Genomic DNA, 10,602 nt, shown 5'->3' on the forward strand with positions numbered 1-10,602 from the left:
AGCCTGGTATACCCCAACCTGCTAGAGTTGGTTTGGTAGGTGAGCTGTGTGAGGAGGCTGTCCATAGCCTGGTATACCCCAACCTGCTAGAGTTGGTCTGGTAGGTGAGCTGTGTGGGGAGGCTGTCCATAGCCTGGTATACCCCAACCTGCTAGAGATGGTTTGGTAGGTGAACTGGGTGGGGAGGCTGTCCATAGCCTGGTATACCCTGCTAGAGTTGGTTTGGTAGGTGAACTGTGTGGGGAGGCTGTCCATAGCCTGGTATACCCTGCTAGAGTTGGTTTCGTAGGTGAGCTTTATGGGGAGGCTGTCCATAGCCTGGTATACCCCAACCTGCTAGAGTTGGTCTGGTAGGTGAGCTGTGTGGGGAGGCTGTCCATAGCCTGGTATACCCTGCTAGAGTTAGTTTGGTAGGTGAGCTTTGTGGGGAGGCTGTCCATAGCCTGGTATACCCCAACCTGCTAGAGTTGGTTTGGTAGGTGAGCTTGTGGGCAGGCTGTCCATAGCCTGGTATACCCCAACTTGCTAGAGTTGGTTTGGTAGGTGAGCTGTGTGGGGAGGCTGTCCATAGCCTGGTATACCCTGCTGAGTTGGTCTGGTAGGTGGGCTGTGTGGGGAGGCTGTCCATAGCCTGGTATACCCCAACCTGCTAGAGTTGGTTTGGTAGGTGAGCTGTGTGGGGAGGCTGTCCATAGCCTGGTATACCCTGCTAGAGTTGGTTTGGTAGGTGAAATGTGTGGGGAGGCTGTCCATAGCCTGGTATACCCCAACCTGCTAGAGTTGGTTTGGTAGGTGAGCTGTGTGGGGAGGCTGTCCATAGCCTGGTATACCCTGCTAGAGTTGGTTTGGTCGGTGGGCTGTGTGGGGAGGCTGTCCATAGCCTGGTATACCCTGCTAGAGTTGGTTTGGTAGGTGAGCTGTGTGAGGAGGCTGTCCATAGCCTGGTATACCCTGCTAGAGTTGGTTTGGTCGGTGGGCTGTGTGGGGAGGCTGTCCATAGCCTGGTATACCCCAACCTGCTAGAGTTGGTTTGGTAGGTGAGCTGTGTGAGGAGGCTGTCCATAGCCTGGTATACCCCAACCTGCTAGAGTTGGTCTGGTAGGTGAGCTGTGTGGGGAGGCTGTCCATAGCCTGGTATACCCTGCTAGAGTTAGTTTGGTAGGTGAGCTTTGTGGGGAGGCTGTCCATAGCCTGGTATACCCCAACCTGCTAGAGTTGGTTTGGTAGGTGAGCTGTGTGGGGAGGCTGTCCATAGCCTGGTATACCCCAACCTGCTAGAGATGGTTTGGTAGGTGAACTGGGTGGGGAGGCTGTCCATAGCCTGGTATACCCTGCTAGAGTTGGTTTGGTAGGTGAGCTGTGTGGGGAGGCTGTCCATAGCCTGGTATACCCTGCTAGAGTTGGTTTGGTCGGTGGGCTGTGTGGGGAGGCTGTCCATAGCCTGGTATACCCCAACCTGCTAGAGTTTGTTTGGTAGGTGAGCTGTGTGGGGAGGCTGTCCATAGCCTGGTATACCCCAACCTGCTAGAGTTGGTTTGGTAGGTGAACTGTGTGGGGAGGCTGTCCATAGCCTGGTATACCCCAACCTGCTAGAGTTGGTTTGGTAGGTGAGCTGTGTGGGGAGGCTGTCCATAGCCTGGTATACCCTGCTAGAGTTAGTTTGGTAGGTGAGCTTTGTGGGGAGGCTGTCCATAGCCTGGTATACCCCAACCTGCTAGAGTTGGTTTGGTAGGTGAGCTGTGTGGGGAGGCTGTCCATAGCCTGGTATACCCCAACCTGCTAGAGTTGGTTTGGTAGGTGAGCTGTGTGAGGAGGCTGTCCATAGCCTGGTATACCCCAACCTGCTAGAGTTGGTCTGGTAGGTGAGCTGTGTGGGGAGGCTGTCCATAGCCTGGTATACCCCAACCTGCTAGAGATGGTTTGGTAGGTGAACTGGGTGGGGAGGCTGTCCATAGCCTGGTATACCCTGCTAGAGTTGGTTTGGTAGGTGAACTGTGTGGGGAGGCTGTCCATAGCCTGGTATACCCTGCTAGAGTTGGTTTCGTAGGTGAGCTTTATGGGGAGGCTGTCCATAGCCTGGTATACCCCAACCTGCTAGAGTTGGTCTGGTAGGTGAGCTGTGTGGGGAGGCTGTCCATAGCCTGGTATACCCTGCTAGAGTTAGTTTGGTAGGTGAGCTTTGTGGGGAGGCTGTCCATAGCCTGGTATACCCCAACCTGCTAGAGTTGGTTTGGTAGGTGAGCTGTGTGGGCAGGCTGTCCATAGCCTGGTATACCCCAACTTGCTAGAGTTGGTTTGGTAGGTGAGCTGTGTGGGGAGGCTGTCCATAGCCTGGTATACCCTGCTGAGTTGGTCTGGTAGGTGGGCTGTGTGGGGAGGCTGTCCATAGCCTGGTATACCCCAACCTGCTAGAGTTGGTTTGGTAGGTGAGCTGTGTGGGGAGGCTGTCCATAGCCTGGTATACCCTGCTAGAGTTGGTTTGGTAGGTGAAATGTGTGGGGAGGCTGTCCATAGCCTGGTATACCCCAACCTGCTAGAGTTGGTTTGGTAGGTGAGCTGTGTGGGGAGGCTGTCCATAGCCTGGTATACCCTGCTAGAGTTGGTTTGGTCGGTGGGCTGTGTGGGGAGGCTGTCCATAGCCTGGTATACCCTGCTAGAGTTGGTTTGGTAGGTGAGCTGTGTGAGGAGGCTGTCCATAGCCTGGTATACCCTGCTAGAGTTGGTTTGGTCGGTGGGCTGTGTGGGGAGGCTGTCCATAGCCTGGTATACCCCAACCTGCTAGAGTTGGTTTGGTAGGTGAGCTGTGTGAGGAGGCTGTCCATAGCCTGGTATACCCCAACCTGCTAGAGTTGGTCTGGTAGGTGAGCTGTGTGGGGAGGCTGTCCATAGCCTGGTATACCCTGCTAGAGTTAGTTTGGTAGGTGAGCTTTGTGGGGAGGCTGTCCATAGCCTGGTATACCCCAACCTGCTAGAGTTGGTTTGGTAGGTGAGCTGTGTGGGGAGGCTGTCCATAGCCTGGTATACCCCAACCTGCTAGAGATGGTTTGGTAGGTGAACTGGGTGGGGAGGCTGTCCATAGCCTGGTATACCCTGCTAGAGTTGGTTTGGTAGGTGAACTGTGTGGGGAGGCTGTCCATAGCCTGGTATACCCTGCTAGAGTTGGTTTGGTAGGTGAGCTTTGTGGGGAGGCTGTCCATAGCCTGGTATACCCCAACCTGCTAGAGTTGGTCTGGTAGGTGAACTGTGTGGGGAGGCTGTCCATAGCCTGGTATACCCTGCTAGAGTTAGTTTGGTAGGTGAGCTTTGTGGGGAGGCTGTCCATAGCCTGGTATACCCCAACCTGCTAGAGTTGGTTTGGTAGGTAAGCTGTGTGGGCAGGCTGTCCATAGCCTGGTATACCCCAACTTGCTAGAGTTGGTTTGGTCGGTGGGCTGTGTGGGGAGGCTGTCCATAGCCTGGTATAACCCAACCTGCTAGAGTTGGTTTGGTAGGTGAGCTGTGTGGGGAGGCTGTCCATAGCCTGGTATAGCCTGCTAGAGTTTGTCTGGTAGGTGGGCTGTGTGGGGAGGCTGTCCATAGCCTGGTATACCCCAACCTGCTAGAGTTGGTTTGGTAGGTGAGCTGTGTGAGGAGGCTGTCCAAAGCCTGGTATACCCCAACCTGCTAGAGTTGGTCTGGTAGGTGAGCTGTGTGGGGAGGCTGTCCATAGCCTGGTATACCCTGCTAGAGTTAGTTTGGTAGGTGAGCTTTGTGGGGAGGCTGTCCATAGCCTGGTATACCCCAACCTGCTAGAGTTGGTTTGGTAGGTGAGCTTTGTGGGGAGGCTGTCCATAGCCTGGTATACCCCAACCTGCTAGAGTTGGTTTGGTAGGTGAGCTGTGTCAGGAGGCTGTCCATAGCCTGGTATACCCCAACCTGCTAGAGTTGGTCTGGTAGGTGAGCTGTGTGGGGAGGCTGTCCATAGCCTGGTATACCCTGCTAGAGTTAGTTTGGTAGGTGAGCTTTGTGGGGAGGCTGTCCATAGCCTGGTATACCCCAACCTGCTAGAGTTGGTTTGGTAGGTGAGCTGTGTGGGGAGGCTGTCCATAGCCTGGTATACCCCAACCTGCTAGAGTTGGTCTGGTAGGTGAGCTGTGTGGGGAGGCTGTCCATAGCCTGGTATACCCCAACCTGCTAGAGTTGGTTTGGTAGGTGAACTGGGTGGGGAGGCTGTCCATAGCCTGGTATACCCTGCTAGAGTTGGTTTGGTAGGTGAACTGTGTGGGGAGGCTGTCCATAGCCTGGTATACCCTGCTAGAGTTGGTTTGGTAGGTGAGCTTTGTGGGGAGGCTGTCCATAGCCTGGTATACCCCAACCTGCTACAGTTGGTCTGGTAGGTGAGCTGTGTGGGGAGGCTGTCCATAGCCTGGTATACCCTGCTAGAGTTAGTTTGGTAGGTGAGCTTTGTGGGGAGGCTGTCCATAGCCTGGTATACCCCAACCTGCTAGAGTTGGTTTGGTAGGTGAGCTGTGTGGGCAGGCTGTCCATAGCCTGGTATACCCCAACCTGCTAGAGTTGGTTTGGTAGGTGAACTGTGTGGGGAGGCTGTCCATAGCCTGGTATACCCTGCTAGAGTTGGTTTGGTAGGTGAACTGTGTGGGGAGGCTGTCCATAGCCTGGTATACCCTGCTAGAGTTGGTCTGGTAGGTGAGCTGTGTGGGGAGGCTGTCCATAGCCTGGTATACCCCAACCTGCTAGAGTTGGTTTGGTAGGTGAGCTGTGTGGGGAGGCTGTCCATAGCCTGGTATACCCTGCTAGAGTTGGTCTGGTAGGTGAGCTGTGTGGGGAGGCTGTCCATAGCCTGGTATACCCCAACCTGCTAGAGTTGGTTTGGTAGGTGAACTGTGTGGGGAGGCTGTCCATAGCCTGGTATACCCTGCTAGAGTTGGTTTGGTAGGTGAGCTGTGTGGGGAGGCTGTCCATAGCCTGGTTTACACTGCTAGAGTTGGTTTGGTAGGTGAGCTGTGTGGGGAGGCTGTCCATAGCCTGGTATACCCCAACCTGCAAGAGTTGGTTTGGTAGGTGAGCTGTGTGGGGAGGCTGTCCATAGCCTGGTATACCCCAACCTGCTAGAGTTGGTTTGGTAGGTGAGCTGTGTGGGGAGGCTGTCCATAACCTGGTATACCCCAACCTGCTAGAGTTGGTTTGGTAGGTGAGCTGTGTGGGGAGGCTGTCCATAGCCTGGTATACCCCAACCTGCTAGAGTTGGTTTGGTAGGTGAGCTGTGTGGGGAGGCTGTCCATAGCCTGTTATACCCCAACCTGCTAGAGTTGGTTTGGTAGGTGAGCTGTGTGGGGAGGCTGTCCATAGCCTGGTATACCCCAACCTGCTAGAGTTGGTTTGGTAGGTGAGCTGTGTGGGGAGGCTGTCCATAGCCTGGTATACCCTGCTAGAGTTGGTTAGGTCGGTGGGCTGTGTGGGGAGGCTGTCCATAGCCCGGTATACCCCAACTTGCTAGAGTTGGTTTGGTAGGTGAGCTGTGTGGGGAGGCTGTCCATAGCCTGGTATACCCTGCTAGAGTTGGTTTGGTAGGTGAACTGTGTGGGGAGGCTGTCCATAGCCTGGTATACCCTGCTAGAGTTGGTCTGGTAGGTGAGCTGTGTGGGGAGGCTGTCATAACCTGGTATACCCCAACCTGCTAGAGTTGGTTTGGTAGGTGAGCTGTGTGGGGAGGCTGTCCATAGCCTGGTATACCCTGCTAGAGTTGGTCTGGTAGGTGAGCTGTGTGGGGAGGCTGTCCATAGCCTGGTATACCCCAACCTGCTAGAGTTGGTTTGGTAGGTGAACTGTGTGGGGAGGCTGTCCATAGCCTGGTATACCCTGCTAGAGTTGGTTTGGTAGGTGAGCTGTGTGGGGAGGCTGTCCATAGCCTGGTTTACACTGCTAGAGTTGGTTTGGTAGGTGAGCTGTGTGGGGAGGCTGTCCATAGCCTGGTATACCCCAACCTGCAAGAGTTGTTTTGGTAGGTGAGCTGTGTGGGGAGGCTGTCCATAGCCTGGTATACCCCAACCTGCTAGAGTTGGTTTGGTAGGTGAGCTGTGTGGGGAGGCTGTCCATAACCTGGTATACCCCAACCTGCTAGAGTTGGTTTGGTAGGTGAGCTGTGTGGGGAGGCTGTCCATAGCCTGGTATACCCCAACCTGCTAGAGTTGGTTTGGTAGGTGAGCTGTGTGGGGAGGCTGTCCATAGCCTGTTATACCCCAACCTGCTAGAGTTGGTTTGGTAGGTGAGCTGTGTGGGGAGGCTGTCCATAGCCTGGTATACCCCAACCTGCTAGAGTTGGTTTGGTAGGTGAGCTGTGTGGGGAGGCTGTCCATAGCCTGGTATACCCTGCTAGAGTTGGTTAGGTCGGTGGGCTGTGTGGGGAGGCTGTCCATAGCCTGGTATACCCCAACTTGCTAGAGTTGGTTTGGTAGGTGAGCTGTGTGGGGAGGCTGTCCATAGCCTGGTATACCCTGCTAGAGTTGGTCTGGTAGGTGGGCTGTGTGGGGAGGCTGTCCATAGCCTGGTATACCCCAACCTGCTAGAGTTGGTTTGGTAGGTGAGCTGTGTGAGGAGGCTGTCCATAGCCTGGTATACCCCAACCTGCTAGAGTTGGTCTTTTAGGTGAGCTGTGTGGGGACGCTGTCCATCGCCTGGTATACCCTGCTAGAGTTAGTTTGGTAGGTGAGCTTTGTGGGGAGGCTGCCCATAGCCTGGAATACCCTGCTAGAGTTGGTTTGGTAGGTGAGCTGTGTGGGGAGGCTGTCCATAGCCTGGTATACCCCAACCTGCAAGAGTTGTTTTGGTAGGTGAGCTGTGTGGGGAGGCTGTCCATAGCCTGGTATACCCCAACCTGCTAGAGTTGGTTTGGTAGGTGAGCTGTGTGGGGAGGCTGTCCATAACCTGGTATACCCCAACCTGCTAGAGTTGGTTTGGTAGGTGAGCTGTGTGGGGAGGCTGTCCATAGCCTGGTATACCCCAACCTGCTAGAGTTGGTTTGGTAGGTGAGCTGTGTGGGGAGGCTGTCCATAGCCTGTTATACCCCAACCTGCTAGAGTTGGTTTGGTAGGTGAGCTGTGTGGGGAGGCTGTCCATAGCCTGGTATACCCCAACCTGCTAGAGTTGGTTTGGTAGGTGAGCTGTGTGGGGAGGCTGTCCATAGCCTGGTATACCCTGCTAGAGTTGGTTAGGTCGGTGGGCTGTGTGGGGAGGCTGTCCATAGCCTGGTATACCCCAACTTGCTAGAGTTGGTTTGGTAGGTGAGCTGTGTGGGGAGGCTGTCCATAGCCTGGTATACCCTGCTAGAGTTGGTCTGGTAGGTGGGCTGTGTGGGGAGGCTGTCCATAGCCTGGTATACCCCAACCTGCTAGAGTTGGTTTGGTAGGTGAGCTGTGTGAGGAGGCTGTCCATAGCCTGGTATACCCCAACCTGCTAGAGTTGGTCTTTTAGGTGAGCTGTGTGGGGACGCTGTCCATCGCCTGGTATACCCTGCTAGAGTTAGTTTGGTAGGTGAGCTTTGTGGGGAGGCTGCCCATAGCCTGGAATACCCTGCTAGAGTTGGTTTGGTCGGTGGGCTGTGTGGGGAGGCTGTCCATAGCCTGGTATACCCCAACCTGCTAGAGTTGGTTTGGTAGGTGAGCTGTGTGGGGAGGCTGTCCATAGCCTGGTATACCATGCTAGAGTTGGTCTGGTAGGTGGGCTGTGTGGGGAGGCTGTCCATAGCCTGGTATACCCCAACCTGCTAGAGTTGGTTTGGTAGGTGAGCTGTGTGGGGAGGCTGTCCATAGCCTGGTATAACCTGCTAGAGTTGGTTTGGTAGGTGAACTGTGTGGGGAGGCTGTCCATAGCCTGGTATACCCTGCTAGAGTTGGTTTGGTAGGTGAACTGTGTGGGGAGGCTGTCCATAGCCTGGTATACCCTGCTAGAGTTGGTCTGGTAGGTGAGCTGTGTGGGGAGGCTGTCCATACCCTGGTATACCCCAACCTGCTAGAGTTGGTCTGGTAGGTGAGCTGTGTGGGGAGGCTGTCCATAGCCTGGTATACCCTGCTAGAGTTAGTTTGGTAGGTGAGCTTTGTGGGGAGGCTGTCCATAGCCTGGTATACCCCAACCTGCTAGAGTTGGTTTGGTAGGTGAGCTGTGTGGGGAGGCTGTCCATAGCCTGGTATACCCCAGCCTGCTAGAGTTGGTTTGGTAGGTGAACTGTGTGGGGAGGCTGTCCATAGCCTGGTATACCCTGCTAGAGTTGGTTTGGTAGTTGAACTGTGTGGGGAGGCTGTCCATAGCCTGGTATACCCTGCTAGAGTTGGTTTGGTAGGTGAACTGTGTGGGGAGGCTGTCCATAGCCTGGTATACCCTGCTAGAGTTGGTCTGGTAGGTGAGCTGTGTGGGGAGGCTGTCCATAGCCTGGTATACCCCAACCTGCTAGAGTTTGTTTGGTAGGTGAGCTGTGTGGGGAGGCTGTCCATAGCCTGGTATACCCCAACCTGCTAGAGTTGGTTTGGTAGGTGAGCTGTGTGGGGAGGCTGTCCATAGCCTGGTATACCCTGCTAGAGTTGGTTTGGTAGGTGAGCTGTGTGCGGAGGCTGTCCATAGCCTGGTATACCCCAACCTGCTAGAGTTGTTTTGGTAGGTGAGCTGTGTGGGGAGGCTGTCCATAGCCTGGTATACCCCAACTTGCTAGAGTTGGTTTGGTAGGTGAGCTGTGTGAGGAGGCTGTCCATAGCCTGGTGTACCCTGCTAGAGTTGATCTGGTAGGTGAGTTGTGTGGGGAGGCTGTCCATAGCCTGGTATACCCCAACCTGCTAGAGTTGGTTTGGTAGGTGAGCTGTGTGGGGAGGCTGTCCATAGCCTGGTATACCCTGCTAGAGTTGGTTTGGTAGGTGAGCTGTGTGGGGAGGCTGTCCATAGCCTGGTATACCCCAACCTGCTAGAGTTGGTTTGGTAGGTGAGGTGTGTGGGGAGGCTGTCCATAGCCTGGTATACCCTGCTAGAGTTGGTTTGGTAGGTGAGCTGTGTGGGGAGGCTGTCCATAGCCTGGTATACCCCAACCTGCTAGAGTTGGTTTGGTAGGTGAGCTGTGTGGGGAGGCTGTCCATAGCCTGGTATACCCCAACCTGCTAGAGTTGGTTTGGTAGGTGAGCTGTGTGGGGAGGCTGTCCATAGCCTGGTATACCCCAACCTGCTAGAGTTGGTTTGGTAGGTGTGCTGTGTGGGGAGGCTGTCCATAGCCTGGTATACCCCAACCTGCTAGAGTTGGTTTGGTAGGTGAACTGTGTGGGGAGGCTGTCCATAGCCTGGTATACCCCAACCTGCTAGAGTTGGTTTGGTAGGTGAGCTGTGTGGGGAGGCTGTCCATAGCCTGGTATACCCTGCTAGAGTTGGTTTGGTCGGTGGGCTGTGTGGGGAGGCTGTCCATAGCCTGGTATAACCCAACCTGCTAGAGTTGGTTTGGTAGGTGAGCTGTGTGGGGAGGCTGTCCATAGCCTGGTATACCCTGCTAGAGTTTGTCTGGTAGGTGGGCTGTGTGGGGAGGCTGTCCATAGCCTGGTATACCCCAACCTGCTAGAGTTGGTTTGGTAGGTGAGCTGTGTGAGGAGGCTGTCCATAGCCTGGTATACCCCAACCTGCTAGAGTTGGTCTGGTAGGTGAGCTGTGTGGGGAGGCTGTCCATAGCCTGGTATACCCCAACCTGCTAGAGTTGGTTTGGTAGGTGAGCTGTGTGAGGAGGCTGTCCATAGCCTGGTATACCCCAACCTGCTAGAGTTGGTCTGGTAGGTGAGCTGTGTGGGGAGGCTGTCCATAGCCTGGTATACCCTGCTAGAGTTGGTTTGGTAGGTGAACTGTGTGGGGAGGCTGTCCATAGCCTGGTATACCCTGCTAGAGTTGGTCTGGTAGGTGAGCTGTGTGGGGAGGCTGTCCATAGCCTGGTATACCCCAACCTGCTAGAGTTGGTTTGGTAGGTGAGCTGTGTGGGGAGGCTGTCCATAGCCTGGTATACCCTGCTAGAGTTGGTCTGGTAGGTGAGCTGTGTGGGGAGGCTGTCCATAGCCTGGTATACCCTGCTAGAGTTAGTTTGGTAGGTGAGCTTTGTGGGGAGGCTGTCCATAGCCTGGTATACCCCAACCTGCTAGAGTTGGTTTGGTAGGTGAGCTGTGTGGGGAGGCTGTCCATAGCCTGGTATACCCCAGCCTGCTAGAGTTGGTTTGGTAGGTGAACTGTGTGGGGAGGCTGTCCATAGCCTGGTATACCCTGCTAGAGTTGGTTTGGTAGTTGAACTGTGTGGGGAGGCTGTCCATAGCCTGGTATACCCTGCTAGAGTTGGTTTGGTAGGTGAACTGTGTGGGGAGGCTGTCCATAGCCTGGTATACCCTGCTAGAGTTGGTCTGGTAGGTGAGCTGTGTGGGGAGGCTGTCCATAGCCTGGTATACCCCAACCTGCTAGAGTTTGTTTGGTAGGTGAGCTGTGTGGGGAGGCTGTCCATAGCCTGGTATACCCCAACCTGCTAGAGTTGGTTTGGTAGGTGAGCTGTGTGGGGAGGCTGTCCATAGCCTGGTATACCCTGCTAGAGTTGGTTTGGTAGGT

The sequence above is a fragment of the Salmo salar genome, chromosome 28 (assembly GCF_965601325.2).
Source record: "Salmo salar chromosome 28, fSalSal1, whole genome shotgun sequence".
NCBI lineage: Eukaryota > Metazoa > Chordata > Actinopteri > Salmoniformes > Salmonidae > Salmo > Salmo salar.